The 17010-nt window shown below is 43.9% G+C and overlaps 1 protein-coding gene across 1 annotated transcript in view; it reads right to left on the reverse strand.

Moving 5' to 3' along the window:
- The window catches only part of PPARGC1A (peroxisome proliferator-activated receptor gamma, coactivator 1 alpha), a 432535-nt gene that overhangs the window by 77492 nt on the left and 338033 nt on the right, over window positions 1-17010 (reverse strand). The gene's annotated exons all lie outside the window — the stretch shown is intronic.

Consider the following 17010-nt stretch of genomic DNA (forward strand, 5'->3'; position numbering starts at 1 on the left):
CCCCCCCACCCCCAAGCAAACAACAGGCAGAGCTGTGTTTATTATAAAGAAAGAAGTGAAGTTACTCCCTGCCTTGCTCCCAACAGCCCCCAGCCCAACCTCTGCGGGCTCCCCGGTGCCGTTCCCTTCAGAGAGGCTGTCCCAGAGTTCAGCAAAAGTTACGCCACCTTCCAGCATTTTATTATCTTTTTTTCACTTGGGGATTTTGCACCATGCCCACTATTTTGGTTAGGTTCACCCTTTCTCCTCGCTCATTGCAACTCAGGTTAGTTTTTCCATGCTAAAGGCATCAGCAATATTCCCCCCCACCCACCCCCCACTCCCCCCAGCATTTCCCAGGAATGGAGTAAGCATCTATAAAAAACATTCCTCACCTGCTATCTCACCTGCTACAAGGAGGGAGCCTGATCCTGTTCCCAGCTAGATTACAGTATTTCTCAGCTGCTCTTCAAACACTCCCCTGCCTTGGTGTACTCCCCCTAGAAACAGGGCTTGTCACAAGGAACTGCCACCGTCCTGCCCCATAACTGCTCAGATGTTTCTGTACAAACACCCCCCCCACCACCAACCCTTCCGACCCAAACCTCCTGGTGTCACCTCCTGGAAGCCTTCCCCAGAGGAAGGGCACTGCTCATTTCTGTACAAACACCAACCCTTCCGACCCAAACCTCCTGGTGTCACCTCCTGGAAGCCTTCCCCAGAGGAAGGGCACTGCTGCAGGTACAACTGGTTCATGATGCCCCTCCACACTGCATACACAACAAACTCCAGGTACCAAACCCAGCTGCAGAACATTGCCCCCAGCAGGGAAAAAAACCAAAAAAACCAAACCAACAAACCATCAAATAAAGGTCTTGCTTAACCGTCCCCACCTGCTCACTCATTGTCTTAAGGTGCAGGGTGGTTTTTTTTGTTTTTAATTAGCTGGGTGCAAAAAGTCTCGTGGAATGTAAGCGCTTGGCTCTGTCACGCTGGGCTACCAGTCAAAGTCACAAAACTATAATTGATCATCCTGCTCATCATGAAATATTCATTTTCATTGTTATTTGCAAAGTTGAGTATTCTAAAGGCTAAATGAATTCAATTATTATACAAGGCTATGGCGATTTTGCTGAGAGGAAAAAAAAATAAATAAAAAGAAGTACAATTCTTGAAATAGCTTTTTTTTTTTTTTCCCCGCAGACACTGGAAACTTCAGAAATGGTAGGAGGTCTCAGATATATTCTTAGCTTATTTGTGTTCCCTTGTAATTCATTATTGCCAGTCCTGATAAAATGTATTTTCCCAGCTTGTGCTTAAGTTGCAAATCACATCACACTGTCATATTTTCACCAAGCACAGATGACAAAAATGGCATTGTTTTTACTTTACTTAATTAAAAAAAACCACAGCAAAATACCGACGGACTACAGAAAGCCTTTCCTACGAATGATTAAATTAACGGTATTGCTTTGCTCTCGCGACGAAAAAAAACCTCATTTCCTTCCCAATTATATGCTGATTTAATGATAAAACTGCAGTAAATTATTAAGATCTGGGGCAAAGGTGAGTACCTCTACCCCTCGAACAGTCAACTGTGAAATAATGCCGGGCACCTGCCTGCCTGGAGTGGAGTCGGTTCTTATTAATTATTATCTGTGGATCCATGGTTGGTGGAATATTCTCCTTCAATACCTACTTATAATTGTGTTCATTGACTGTGCCGAATCCATCAACTGTTTTTTTTCTTTTTTTTTTGAAGTTTCATTCACACCTTTTATAGAAATGTATTTACACCGGAACATTTCATATTGCTGTTTTGGATATTTTGACCCGCTCGTGTTGTTTCTATTTTCTACATTTCCACTTCACTGCTTTCCCTTCAAATTAGCAAGTTAACTGATAGATATAAACGGTGACCTTAGCGGCGCGCTCACCGTACCGGCGTTAGAGATTGGAGAACTTTCCGAGCGCCGCTGTAGACACCGCGAGCAAGAGGTGATCATAGCAGAGTCCCCCCAAGAGCTTTGCCATGGCCCCATCCACGTTACAGCTTGAACTCTGCTGGCAGTCCCAGCATCACCTGGAAGAGCTGCCAAGCACCATTCCGACGACAAAAGACTGCAAGGTTTCAACAAGGGTTCCCCATTGCTTGGGAAGAATTTTTCTTTTTAAAAAATCAAAGCATCTAACCCAAACCGTAATATTAATTTACTCACTAGGATCTTTTTCTTTATTTTTTTCCTCCCTCCACGTGTTTTAATGGGGTTTTTTTGTGCCTGTAGGAGGAGAAAAGCGAGGAAGGCGGTTGCAGTGGTCGTTTGGAAACGGCGCAGCCTCAGCATATGTAAATGAAGGCTGTGAAACCCAGCCAGCCCCTAAGCTGCTCTCCTCAAAGGAAACCTTGTCTTCTGAACATTCCCTAGTAGCTTTAGCAATGCTCTCCCCTCCTGTTTTGACAACACCAAAGAATTGCACAAACATCTTTCCCGGGGCAATACGGGAGCACACACACGTTATTTGGTTCCATAACAAAACATGTACAAAGAAAACCCTCTTTTGGCTGGTAACGTCCACGGGTCCGTCTGACCCAACCTGCCCCGTTGAAATGTCCACCATCAGACCACCTCCTCAATCACTGCACTTCTATTTTCAGGTCACTTTGTGTCTAGTCTGAACGATTCCCAAATTTTACCTTTTCTTCTTCAAGGGCCATAATTCAAGACAGCTCTGACAAGTCTTCCAACAGCATTTAGGTACAAAATCCCAAATCCTGACACATTTTTTAACAGGACTGGAAGGTACGGCTGCCTGCAAAAACAGGGAACAGAATTCAAAGACTTCAAGCCCTCTGTCCTTGACTCTTTCTTGGATTCAGCATTCATTTTACCTCCTCCTCTTTCACACACATTTTCTAACAATGATCATGTTTTTACTCCCTGTAATTTTGATTTCTCAAAGAAGCTACTGACTTTGGAGCCCCTGTGATTTTGAAATCCAAAACTCAGTCCCTTCATCACGGCACTGAGGAAGAAAGAATTTCTTTCCTTGCCCCCCAGACTGTGCTACTTACTGATTTTAAGCAAAGTTTGCTACTTTTCCAGTGGAGTAAGGACAACCAAACTTGTATATAAAAATAGTGCTGGAGCTTTGGCAAGCTGAGGTTCACAAACCAGTTCTCACACCAGTTCAACCCCTTCCGCTCGACCCTCCAAGAGGGAATGGCCTTACAGCAGCAGATCAGCCACCGCTGTGGATAAAAGAGCAAACCGCACTCCAAAGGTGTGTTAGCGTGAATAGTGTTCTATATAAAGTATATGTACCCTATTAATTTTTTATTAGAAATATTCCTTCTGTGCATCTTTACTCTTATTTTCTGCACAGTCCTTTATTTGTTTTCCAGTCCATTCTCTCTGTTCCACTTCTATCCTATTTGTTTGCTGATTTTTTTTTTTCCCCCTTCTCAGCTTCTTTTCCTTATTTATCCACTTCATCCTACCCAGAATACACCCTCAATAGCATAAGCCAGTGAGTCAAACTCCTTGAACTTCTGGGTTCATTGATGCAGTAATTCTACCGCGGAATAAAGCAACGTGCCCTCTCCAATTTTGCTAGGGCAGTTACGAACTGAGATTTGGGTTTGGTTGTTGTTTTTTTTTTTTTTTTTTTTTAAACAGAGGAAAACCACAATGGTGCTCTGTACCAGCCCTCTGAAGAACTCCAGAGATCCGGGCCAAGTTAATTCCTGGCCCAGCTCTGGGCCAGGGGCTGCTGTCTGAGGAGCTGTGTGTGTGTATTAGAGAGTCCAAAATAACTTTCTCCGAACAGCGACGCATTACTGACATTACTGACACCGGCCTGAATTTTAGCCACATCTGCCTCCCCAGACCCAGGGCTCAAATAAACAGCACTGATTGCCAGGGGAATTCGCTTGCTCCTTCACATGCAAATGGCCCTGACTGTGAATATTCACTATTAGCACAGATTAGCTGATTATCAGTGTTAAACTGGCTTGCAGACATGCAACTCTTTGTAACTCCCTGCTTGCAATAAAACCTTCCAGGAGTGCCCAGATGCAGCAGGAGCACAGGCACCCACTGCAAGAAATCTTCCTAAATTTTTCCTCATACCTCCCTGAACATCTCCCTCTTCACAAGCATATTTCACTTACTCATTATTAAAACAAGAAAAGCAAAGCAGCGCCAGCTGATTACATAAAAAATACATTTGTCACTTGTTCCCCCCCCAACATTTGGAGCATATGTTCTCCAGGATCCACATTTCCCATGATTTGCAGGAAAATCCAGCTTGTCAGGCCTGTTAAAAGCAGCATGAACAATGTCTTTCACTCGGGCGCTACTGTTTCACAGAGAGACTAATCTCTAAAAGAGCATCTACATTTGGATTTATTGCTCCTATATGTTTGAGAAACGGAGCCACGCAAACCCATCCGTTTCCTGGGGAGCCTTTGGTGCTGTTTGAGCACAAGACGCCCGGGCAAAACCAAGGAGACAGATTCTTGTTTTGCAACTTCCTGCACGTCGGCAAGAGCAGGCAGGACCACACCAAAATCTGCAAAATTTGCAGATCTTCATCACCTCTCCTTTACTCACCTCCCTGCTGGTATTTCCTCGGAACAAAACAAATCATGAAGTTCTCTTTTTCCCCTTCCTTATCATTCCACATGTTCAATCAAGTCCCTGGGAAGAGACCAAAACCTGCTCAGGTCTGATCTTATCAGACCCAGGGAACTGGCTTCTGTCATTCCTGTTCGGTGGCTGGGCCATCCCCCCTACACACACTCAGAAGCTGTGCCTTTTCTCCCCCTTCCAGCCTTGTGGGATCCTCCCACCACTTCTGGGGATAGGCAATTGTCTTCTCCAGCTTCAACCCTAATGGGTAGAACCTGGAGAAGCTTCAGTATTTGTAACTCTCTGCAGAGCCCTGGAAAAGCCCACCCAGATGCTTCTCGTTACCCCTATTACCATCAGTCTTCCCTGGGGCACCCAGAGTGTTACCCTGGAGCCCTTGTTTCCCAACTTATTCATCATTAATGCTCCTCTAGTTTTCACCAGCTTTTTCCAAGAGGGATCTGAAGAGGATAGATGATCCCAGGAACAGCCACTATGGGTTTGATATCTTAGGGTACAGAAAAGATACCCCATAAGCAATTTGATGGAGGCTGTTCCAAAGCTACCATCCCTTGCTGAGGCTGCCACCCGGCTGTCACACTGCGTTTGGGGCTTGCTTTGCCACCTGGCCATGTAGCCACCAAGCCAGGACCTCCCAGCGCACTCCTGGGAGATCCACGCCAAGGCTGGCAGTAGCTAGTGGAGGAAAAAAGATGCCATTATTTCCAAAACAGCCTATCTGCTCTCTAAAATGGCTGGGAAGGCGACTGCAGCGGAGCACACGCAAGTCTGCAGCGCAGCACTGGAGAGAACAGTAACCTTTAAACACTCTAAAATCAAATCTTGTTTTACACAAAACCGCTATGGTAAAGTCGATGTGAATGAAGCACCTTTGAGTGAAGGAACAGAGGGAAAGGCAGTGGACAGCTTTAGTGCCTCCTAGCAATTTTTTTTAATAAACTAGAGATGACAGACAGCCTCACCAACACATCTCTCATCTTCAAATAAGACTTTCTTCAGACAGAGCTCAGTGGAACTGAGTCAGCCTTTTTTCTTGGGCCTAGCTCTTGGCATTTTTCGTATTAAAACAAAGTATAATGTGGAAATAATTCTGAACCGCAGTCATCTGATCGGATTTTAGTAACACAGGCCGCAGATTTGCTCTGCTACCGTCGTAGGCAAACAAAATAAAACGAAAATATCACACGAAAGAACCGGCGGTGTTTGTTTTTTGTTTTGTGTTTTTCTTTCCTGTCTTTTTTTTTTTTTTTAAATCTGCTTATGCACCAAGTCACTCTCTATAGGGTTATGCCTGGCAGCAGAGGAGGGTGAGCTCCTGCGGAGGCTGCTGTCGGTGGCACCAGGAGCAGCCACCACTGGCCACTTGGCCTCTGATGGTCCCGGACAGAGCAAGTGTCTCCTTCCCCAGCTCCCCACAGCCCCTGCACCCCCTTTTCCCGAGTCAGCCAAGGACAGGCCAAGAGGAGACGGGGTCACCTCACCGCATCAGCCAACGCGGTCTCACACAGACAAGGCTCCTGAAGGATCAGCTTCCCCTGACCTCTTAACTAGTAGTTCCTTGCCAGCCAAAAATTGAGCCCTGAAGTTATTTTTAGCCAGAACCCTTCATGAATTGCAGTTAACTTGCAATATGCAAACTAGTGACTAGTGCTAGAGGAATCCCTATGGGTTTCGTGGTTCCACTCTCTGCTCAAAAGTCCAATTATTCATTTTTCTCGGAGCTGCAATATTAATCTTAAAAAGTTGCACAAATGGCAAGAGATGTCATCCTCCCTCCATCCCCAATTCAGATAACTGAAATAAAGGAAGATAAGCATTTAGCCCTGGGGTTATTAGCTGTACCAAGTGCAGCTGTAAACCTTTTGGAGGCTGACCCTCCTCCAGCGATGCTTTTGACGAGAAATTTGTCAGTACTTCCACCTTTGACTCGGAGCCAAGCAAACTAGAACACAGATGGAAAGGGAGAACTGCTAGCCATAGAAAGGTTGGGGCTGAGTTACTATTTTAATTTTATTTTATTCTATCTGAATCACTTGCCTGCATACCTGTACAAGAAAATGCAGTAAAGTAAAAGAGGGGGGGGGTTAAAGTGGCTGGGAAGGGGTGACTGCTCTAAACCCTTTGGAAGGGAACAGGAATTTTTAAATGGAGTTAGGCAGGCTTTGATTCAGACCTCGTTACAGAAGACAGGACCAAAAGAGTTCAAAGTAGAAACTCCTCCATGCATTTCCACCTATTCCTTTCTATGCTACTCAGGCTTCCCCAGCTTTTCCTGAATGGAACAGGGATACGGCGCTGGGACTGCATCAGCTATCACCATTTTGGATATCTTTGTTCCTGAGAAACTATTTGCTGAACAACCCTTGCCCTGGGGCACTGGCAAGTCTTATAATTGTTTTAGAGGTGGGTACCAGTGGATATCTTTACCTCCTCCCAAAAAGAGCTACGACTGTACTTTCATTATTCCATGCCCACCAACAGATAAGACGAGTTTGCTACTTTTACGTTTGTCCCTAATGGATCTCTACTGTCGTAAAATGGCCCGACAATCTGACACAATTAAACATTATTTGTTGTCTCTGCTCCATTGAACTCCACATGCAGAACAGCAAGCCAGGGCACTGCATTTAACCAAAAACATGGATAGGACCATCTAGGATTCACACTGAAATAGAGACTTCACCGGAGTGTACCTTTCCCTTTTGCCCATTGCAAGCTCCCCCCTCCTCTCTGAGGAACAAAGAACCAAGTGAAAATGGGAAACTGTCTAAAAGGAAGATTATTTTAATTTATGTTACAAGTTGCTATGCAAAAAAAAAAACCTCTCTGAAAAAGCAGCAAACCAACACCAAAGAGCACTTCATCATAATATTATTACCAATTTATTAAACCGAGATTGCATAGACTGGAGAAATGAGAGTGACACATCCCCAGGGGTTTTCTGGAGGTAGACCTCCAGCTGTTTCATTCTCACATGCACTCCTGTTTACAAAGGCACGGAAAAATGTTTGCGCTTCAGTTCAATGCAACACAATTTTTACGTTTTTTGCAGGTTTTCTTTAAGGCAAGGGCAGGAACGTGTACAAAAAGCTGGCGGCGCACACTTTGGGGAGAGAGGGCTACCATCTTCCAGGGAGAGTTTGGGGGAAAACCACCGTGATTGTTAATTTGTATCCCGGACGATGCTATAAATCGAAGCATTGCTGACAATTCCTGCCCAGTAAACATGCTCAATTTCATCTCCCGTAAAAAGGCGAGCAGGCACTAAATAGCAACACATTTTGATTTTCATTTAGCCACTTTAATGATAGGTGATGTTAGCGGAAAAGATCATTTATCTTCAGATTTATTTTATACGAGATAAAAGGCCTTGCCAATTTTTTAAAATTCATTTACACAAGTGAATAAATCTTCCAAAACAATAAGTGGGAAAGTCATATTTCTTTAACTTTGCTAAAATCTGAAAATGCTGATCGTGGAGTGAAATAGACGGCACTGGCATTTTAATCAAGAATATAAAGACTCCTCTTCTAAATAAGAGGCACAGCTTTACTTCAGAAAAAAACATCTCTGATTCAGAGAAAGCCGTTTTTACGCGTTTTGTCAAAAATCTCTGATAAATCAGGAGAGACACGTGCAATTTTTATATCACCTTCATTTTTAGATCAGTCCCAATGTGAAGGCTAACTAAAAATAGACCGAACCTAACCTTTCAAATATCTATACTGCTGCATACCAGAAACACAAGCTTTCAGTGCCTCTCATGGCTTTCAGAGCCTTGTGCTGTGCCTGCCTTCTCCTCTGGCACATTATCCCACGTTGCGTGTGGCGCCCGGGCACAAGAGGAGCTGCAAGTTGTGATGTGGGGTGTGTTTGCACTATGCGATACGTGTTCATTCAGGACATGCAGCACCATCATCAAAAACCAGCCTTCCCTTCTGGCTCTTTGAGTGGTGCCACGGAAAGGACACCGGCAACGTGGAACCTAGTAAGTGAGGATGTGAAGTGGGGGTCCTGCACCTGGGGAAGAAAAATGTCAGGTACCAGTATAGGTTAGGGGTGGACCTGCTAGAGGCAACTACTGAAGAGAAAGATCTAGGGGTCCTGGTGGACAGTAAAATGGCAATGAGTAAACAGTGTGCTCTTGCGGCCAGGAAGGCCAATGGTATCTTGGGTTGCATAGGGAAGAGTGTAGCCAGCAGGTCAAGGGAAGTCATTCTCCCCCTCTACTCTGCACTGGTGAGGCCACAACTGAAGTACTGTGTCCAGTTCTGGGCTCCCCAGTTCAAGAGGGACAGGGAACTACTAGAAAGAGTCCAGCGAAGGGCAACAAAGATGATTCAAGGATTGGAGCATCTCCCTTATGAGGAGAGACTGAGAGAGCTGGGACTCTTTAGTCTGGAGAAGAGAAGGCTGAGGGGAGACCTTATCAACGCCTACAAGTATCTCAAGGGAGGGTTGAAGGAGGAGGGAGCCAGACTCTTTTCAGTGGTTCCCACTGAGAGGACGAGGGGCAACGGGCACAAGTTGGAACATAAGAGGTTCCACTCAAATATGAGGAGAAACTTCTTCACGGTGAGGGTGACAGAGCCCTGGAACAGGCTGCCCAGGGAGGGTGTGGAGTCCCCTTCCTTGGAGATTTTCAAGACCCGCCTGGATGCAGTCCTGAGTAACATGCTCTAGGCAATCCTGCTTCAGCAGGGGAGTTGGACTAGATGATCTCTATGGTCCCTTCCAACTCTAAAAAATTCAGTGAAATTCAGTGAAATTCAGTGAAAATGAAGCTGTGCTGGCTGACCCAGCAGCTCCGCTCGGGAAAAGCAAGCCGTCTGGCTTGCAACACACCACTCTTAAAAATATGAAGGGGAACAATAAGCTCTTTTGTCTTATTGTTTGCTACAGTGCTTGCCGACACACTTGTACCCGTTTGAAGATGAGGCTCTCCAACAGGGCGCTGAACTGGGAGCGACTGGGGTAGAATTACAAGACAAGCAGAACACGCGGCAACTCTTCCTTTGCATTGCGCTTTGCGAATCGTGATTCTGCTCGGCCTTCACAGTACAGGTCGAATTCATCCCCAGCAGCTTCAGGTCAGTGGTACCTGAAAAAATCAATAGCATTTAAGCTGATGAAGTTATAACAAGGGTGATTTTGGCCCAGGCTGTACAAACGCTTACTTTTATTGTATATGTTCTTCACTGGGTATTATGCTTGAGTGAATATATCTCCATGTTCCCTACTGCTAACCACTCTGCTTAGCAGGTCCTGAAGCCGCACCAGGAGCTGGAACAGGAGAAATCTGTACTAAACCAGGTTGTGGGGCTGCCCTGGAGGCTTTGAGTGACTGTGGCTTTTGCTTACACGAAATAAAAAAAATCACCCTTGTACCAGTTGTGAGCTAACTGCTCCTGGCAGGAACGAGCTCGGAAGGACTTGCTTTTCTTTGTTTACTGTCATGCTCTGCTCCGACAGAGTCAAAAGTTTATCAAGGCATTTTACTCTGTCAAAAAAAATGAACAAAATAACTTAGGCTGATCAAACAATGAAACAAAGCAGCAACAGACTAGATGAGTTCTCTCAAAGAATTTTGGATGGAAAATGTCTTACCTGCTGACAAGGAAGCAAGAATAGCAAACAAAGGCATAGGAATAAAAACTATTCAATAAAATATCGATTTCATTATCACCACCTATTCAACTTAATTTTCTTGGCATCCATATCCCTAATGCAGGTTTGTGATAGATCGTACAATCACTTTTTAATTAAGCCCTACTGTGCTTTGTATTAAGAACAAGGCAGTAGACATTATGGCACAATATATCTACCAAAATATTTAATGCTTATCCTTTTCATTTTGGTATTTAAAAGTTGTTCTCTTAGGAGGTGGTATCAGTATTTAACAACATTCTTGACAGCAAGTATAAAAAACGAAAAGCTTCATACTTAATCTAGCCATGTCAAAACTGAAACCCCTTAAAATAATTGCTTTCTGAATATATGGTATTTCCATTGCATTATTTTATTATTACCCAGCTTTCAACGTCTTAATATGCAAAACTAGCTCCCTCTCCCACATACTGATGAGATATGAAGTGGCACGAGGATAGAAAACTGACGTTTGACCAATACAGTTGAATGGTACATGAAACAGATGTTATTGTGGTCCAAGAGATACTTAACCAGAAGTTGTAGAAGACTGGAAGTTTCCTGGGGTGGTGGTATTTTCTCTGTTTTTTAGGTCTCTTTTGGTCTGCTGCTGGTGATGGGGCAGATCCTGTAACAGAACAGCAGCTCTTCTTCCAGTAGAGTACTGGCACTTTTCAGAGGGCAACATTCACTTTAATTACTAAAATGTACCCACCTTCTTCTTCCAAGGAAGAAAAGACTGTTGTTGCATATATAATGTAGTTTTAGTTTTTAATGCCAGAAATGAATCAGTAAACATAGTTACATTATGGTATACTATTTCTTATTCTGTACCCATAGTAACCAAATTAATCTCAAGGCGCTGCTGGCATTAATTCAATCTGAAGCTCATACTTTGGATTTCACATAGGTGCCTTCATCCTATTCTTCTTCTCAACTAATAAAATGTTAATATATGGCAATATATTTATTTCTGGTTCAGTTCAAGTTGAGGAGTGCAATACTTTGCAGAAACCTAATTAATATCAATCATATATTACAAGACTGTGTGGTTTACTATACAAAAAAATGGTGCTAGCACATGAGGATGAAACAGATGACCCAAGAATTCATTTCCAGCTGTAATGTCTCTTTCCCAGAATAGGGATGACTTGTTTTTCTTTACCCTTCAATCTCCATTTTAAAAGAATCCATAACATAGGCCAAGAACTACAATAAATATATCATATGTCCTAAAAAAACCAAGGGGAAGGAGATCTTGGAGCATAAGACACTGACAGCTCCCTCTTTACCACCGTGAGTTGGGCGCACACTGGCAATAAGCTAGATCACACAGTGTCCCAGGAGTGCTGTCTTCAGCAACACCCACTGGTGCAGTTTTTCCACTGGGACTTACCAGCCCCCAGCAAAAAAAAAAATCCGGTTATTGGTGAAAACGCCTCTTCACAGCCCAGGAATTGGACTTGAACTGCTCAAGAGACATAGGCAGCTCAACAGCTGCTGTGTGGCCACCCTACTGTAGACCATGGCAAAAAGAAACACAGTTCTCAGGGGTTGACATGGGAAACCTGAGAACCCAGACATACTACGAACCCAAACTCTCAACATCTACTCTACTCCCCATAGTTAGAGAGATTTTGCAGCACCATTGAGGCAGTAAACGTTTCTTGGAGCCTTCTTTTCCCAGCTGCTTGCATTGTCCCATTGATTCCCAAGAGTACAAGTGTCCCCAAGAATTTTGGTGCTCTCAAAATGCCCACCTTTGAGAAATTACTGCACTGAACCATTCCTGGCTTGATCCAACCACTGCCAGAGCAAGAGGGCCAGACTCTGTCATCCTTATTCACCATGTGCAGCAAGCAGGGTATGATGGCCTGAGGAGGTAAGGCGATGCTTCTGGACGAGGGGAGGGGAATGTGGGTGTGCTGTGGCTCACCAGGTGAAGATTTCCACTCCAAAAAGAAGCACTGTTACTCCAGTGCTGCTCTGCATGGAAGATCAGACCTCAAGCTGTATGTGGGTCTTACAGCTGTAGGAAAGTTTGACTCACAGAATCATAGACCGGTTTGGGTTGGAAGGAACCTTAAAGATCATTGAGTTCCAACGGGAGGGTCCCATGGGCAGGGACATCTCCCACCAGACCAGGTTGCTCAAAGCCCCATCCAGCCTGGCCTTGAACACCTCCAGGGATGGGGCATCTACAGCTTCTCTGAGCGACCCAGGACTTTGCAGAAGGACCCTGACCTGCCTCGAACAAGGCTCCACACTTCAGGACCACATTGAACATCTGGGGTTTCACAGAGCCCCCTTGATCATTTCAGGTTCTGCCTCAGTAATGGAGCAGTAAATCTCTCAGGGGCCCTAGTATGCCCCTGGGCATTTATGCAGGGCTCCCACTGGCCTTGGGCTCTGCCTGCATACTTGCATCCAAGGGCACAATATAGTCCTTCACTTTTACCAACTGCTACAGAATAAGAATTCCTAGAATGGCTCAAACACATACCAGCTCAAATCTGGGTACTTTCAGACTTCTTCTTTTCCATTCCAAATTATGTGCTTTGCCAGCTTCAAAAAAACAGATGGAAAATACGTCCCTAAATGTGCACCCTTGTGATCATTCCAAAGGGAAAGCAGCACCAAGTAGCTTAAAACGTTTGCTAGAAAAAGTATTTTCCATATCATGCAAATAGCAGACAAAAATAACTGCTAGGCAATTGATATACATACAAATATTGGTTATTTTAAACAGTAATTTGTTATTGAGGACATCACACTGAAATATTATAATATTCAATTTCCTCCGCATTTGCATGGAAAAGGAGCTGGAGAGCACATGATCATTCACTTAACTATTACATAAATACGTCTATCATAAGATCACACGGCTTTCAAGCCAGAGTTCAAACACATGTTTAATGCATGAGAGTATGATGAAGAAACTTGTGAACTCACGGGTCTCGTCGTCCAATCTCAATCAGATACGGGCTGGGTGTAAATATGTACAGTATCATGTGCTTTCCAATAGCACCGTGTCTCCAGGGAGCAGTCTGACATCAGCAAAGGAGATAGGTGGTTCCCTTTCCAACCCAGGAAGGGGGGAAAAAAAAACCAAGGAGTTAAGACACTGTGTAAATATAGCAGTATTTTTTCCTCGGTGTTTTGCTACGGTTTTCATCCCTTAATGAAACTTCAGTGCATGAACAATTCTCGTAACATCTTTGCTACAAATCAGTGAGTGGATGTCACGTCCTAAGATATTTATAACCCTAAAGGTAGTGGTAAGTGATACCGTTTGGCAGCCTCGGTTTAGAAATGCTGAAGATTTTTGCCTTTTGGTTTGCTAAGAAAGGAGTTCCAAGAAGCCACAAAAACCGAGTTTCCTTGCTCTAAATGTATCCCTTTCCTACAGCAGGTCACTGTTACTAATAATGCCTGCAAGAATGACAAACAACAGTCAATCACAGGCACAGAGCGGGTCACAACTGCTTTTAGCTCGCTCGACTTTGTAAACTCCAGCAGTGTGAGATATGCTAAACCCTGCTCAATCCACAGCCGTTTGATTTGGAATCTCACATTACAAGAATTCACACACACCCTAACCTGCGTATAGAATAACCCAATTCGGCCTTTCTTCCCTATCTGTACATAGATACTTTTTTTTTTTTTTTTTTTCTCTCACACTGTGACAGCCACTGCCTCTTAAACCATTTTCTTTTGTTGCATTTCCTTAGAAACACAAATCTTGTTCCTTGGCAGCAGTTGCTGTAAGTGCTGTACCACATGCCCAAACTAGTTCTCACTCACAGCTTTAATTCACAGTAAGTGGCACGAAAGGAGGTCAACACTTCTCAGAAACCACTTTCAGTTCTTTGCTGCCTCAGTATCTATTCTATAAAGCCATCCGCCCTAACAGAAAAGTTGTTTCTCATATTGCGGCCCTTGCTTTTTTATGATTGCCATCTTTATAGAATGGGCTGCAGAATATACGATGGAATAAAAGAAGATTATTCCTGGAATCACATTCCTGGTCTCCCTTTTGTAATATTCTAAAAATATAGGTTAAAAAAAAAATTAAAATTAATACTTTCTACAACAAAACCAAAATGTCCCTTGAGTGTTTTTTTTTTTTCCTCCATGCAAAAAGACTGCATATAAATGGCATCTTGCATCTCACTGTCAATCACTATGTCTTACTTTCAGATCAATTTGCTTGCTCACAGAAAGATTATTTTTTTTTATCAACCCGACCAACACATCATGGGGGTTGAAAATCAAACAGCCTTCTTTTTGCCGTGATGCCTTGCTGGCAAGAGGAATGGCCTTGCTGACAATATTTTGCTGTCACATTTGCCTCTACAGCTTCACTGCCTTCTCTGTGATCAATGAAAACAGATTTTGACCTCATCTATTTCATTTCAGACCATATTCTGCCCTGAGACACACGAGTACAACCTATCATAGTTATAGTGGCAATTGGGGCAGAATTTGTTCCTTTCCTGACAATTCAATATGTGATTCATGAACCAGAATTGAAACCGACTCTCCTTTCCTAGAGCTCCTCTGGTTCTTTGGCATTAGCATCAGTAAAAAAACAAAGCAGCAAAGATGAATTTATGTTGGTCGTATCAGCAGAACTGGCCGGGTAGTCAATAATCAGGCTGCTCAGCAAGATGCTACCAGACCAGAAGTTAGTTATTGTATTTTATTTGCACAGCTTATTCTGTAGTCTGTTTTCTTCCTTCACTTACGCCTCCGTTGTTTAACTAATGGGATCATAGGACCTGGAAAAACACCTCCTAGTCTTGAACATTTCTAATTGGCTTAATAAAGTAAACAGGAAGAAAAAAAAAGATAATCCTCTCCACAACCATCACCTTATAAAACACAAACCCATACCACCCGACGTGGAATACTCGGTGCATTCACAGAGTATGCAGTTGCGGGCAATAACCGGATGATCGAGTTTCCCATTAATCCCCAAGACAATGGATCACTTTGGAAAACACAGGCCCCGTTTATATTCACACATCCCTCCGTGGGCCAACACCTGCCTGCACAGCAGAGGTGAGAACGCACGAGGTACGACACGGAGACGTACGAATGCCACCAGAGATGGGCATCAGATCTGCTGAGCAACGTGTGTTGTGGGGCAACACAACCCATAGATGGAGGCCAGTCTCCTCCAGGCCACCCAAGGAGATTTGGCGCTTCAGAACCAGCACCAGGAGCTCAATGTTTTGAACTCTGGAGGTCCCCAGTGTCTCACTTGAGAGGACAGGCACCGCACGCATATATTGCATTGTGATTATCCGCAGGACTGAGTTTCCAAGTAGAGGCAAGGTTGACATCACTTTGAAAACCTCATCCAAGACGTCTAATGAACTGCATACAGGAGACTCATCTACGGGAGATTTGGCGTACGGGTAAAAATAAACTCCTTAATATAACAAAAGCACTAATCAACATATTGCATATTAGGCCTGCAAAGCGCCAATTATCTGGTGAAGAGGAGTAATACTGGATGGTTCCAGTTCCCTCAGTTATTTAACTATTTACATCAACGGGAAGTTAAGGAGAGCAATGCCCACACATGAAAACACACACGAAGGGCTTGAGCCCAGATTTGAGTTCAGATTTGAAGGTAAGAGGACAAAAAACCTATCCAGTGATAAACCAACAACAATACAGCTCAGGACCTCCGAATCCTGCTGCGTATGGCTGCTGTACTGGTTATGACAAAACTTCTTTTGAAAGCAAATTATTGTCATTTCCCTTACCATTTAAGAAAAATGCATTCAAAGTGAAAACACAGAGCCTGATCCTGCCCTTCTGCAACCCATCAACACCAGCAGCCTTCCCACAGAATTCCAGCGAAGCAGGATTTATCCTTTCCTGCGGGCCGTGCTCTGAGCCTTTAATTCAGTAACATCTTATTCACCAACGAGCCCGGTGAGATCAGCTGCGGTTTCAAGTACTGTTCATTCCAAGCAAAAGGTCTACAAACACCCTCCTGCTCCGTATTACCAGACCAAAGAAGATGCAAATAATTTGGGAAACATTTCCAAAGGCCTGGAGAGAAACTGAGTAGCTTCCAGGGGGTTGAACCTGGAGTGAAAGACCCTCCTGGGTTTGAAAATCCTCCTTGTAATGAAATGAAATGAAAAGAAATGAAACTCCCTTCTCTTCCTTGCTTTTGTGGGTAGCATGACCTAAAAAAGGATTTGCAAACAAGCTTGGAGAGAGGAGAGAGCTCATGTGTTTATTGGATTTTTGTTTATTTTCTGCAGCTATTCCAGAGAGTTTCTCAAAATTTTCAACCATCTGTGAGTCTTAACAAGGACCATCTTCCAGGTTCCAAGTGCAATGTGTCTAGTTCCAAGTTCTTTTATTCCTTAGCATATTTATTACACTTATTACAAACTCTCTGAATGCCCACACAGTGCTCTAAAGGAGGCTGCAAATATCCCCTGGATCCCCGCCAGCAAAAAAAAAAAAAATAATCTTCTCCTTCTCCTACAGGAAGGCAAAAGCCAGCGCGACTTTTTTTGATCTACTCTTCGCTGTTTTGTAAAACTGCAAGAAAACTTCTGCCTTGGGGGGCCCAGCCCTGCTCCTTCGGTGGTGAAGGAGACCAAGAAGGGGGTCTGCACGCCGCAGCGGCGCGGTGCTGGGAGGCAGAGCAGGAGGGACGAGCTGCCAGAACTGCTGATTCACTGCAGCCACCGAAGAGGTT

This window comes from Calidris pugnax, unplaced genomic scaffold (genome assembly GCF_001431845.1).
Source record: "Calidris pugnax isolate Ruff unplaced genomic scaffold, ASM143184v1 scaffold49, whole genome shotgun sequence".
Lineage (NCBI taxonomy): Eukaryota > Metazoa > Chordata > Aves > Charadriiformes > Scolopacidae > Calidris > Calidris pugnax.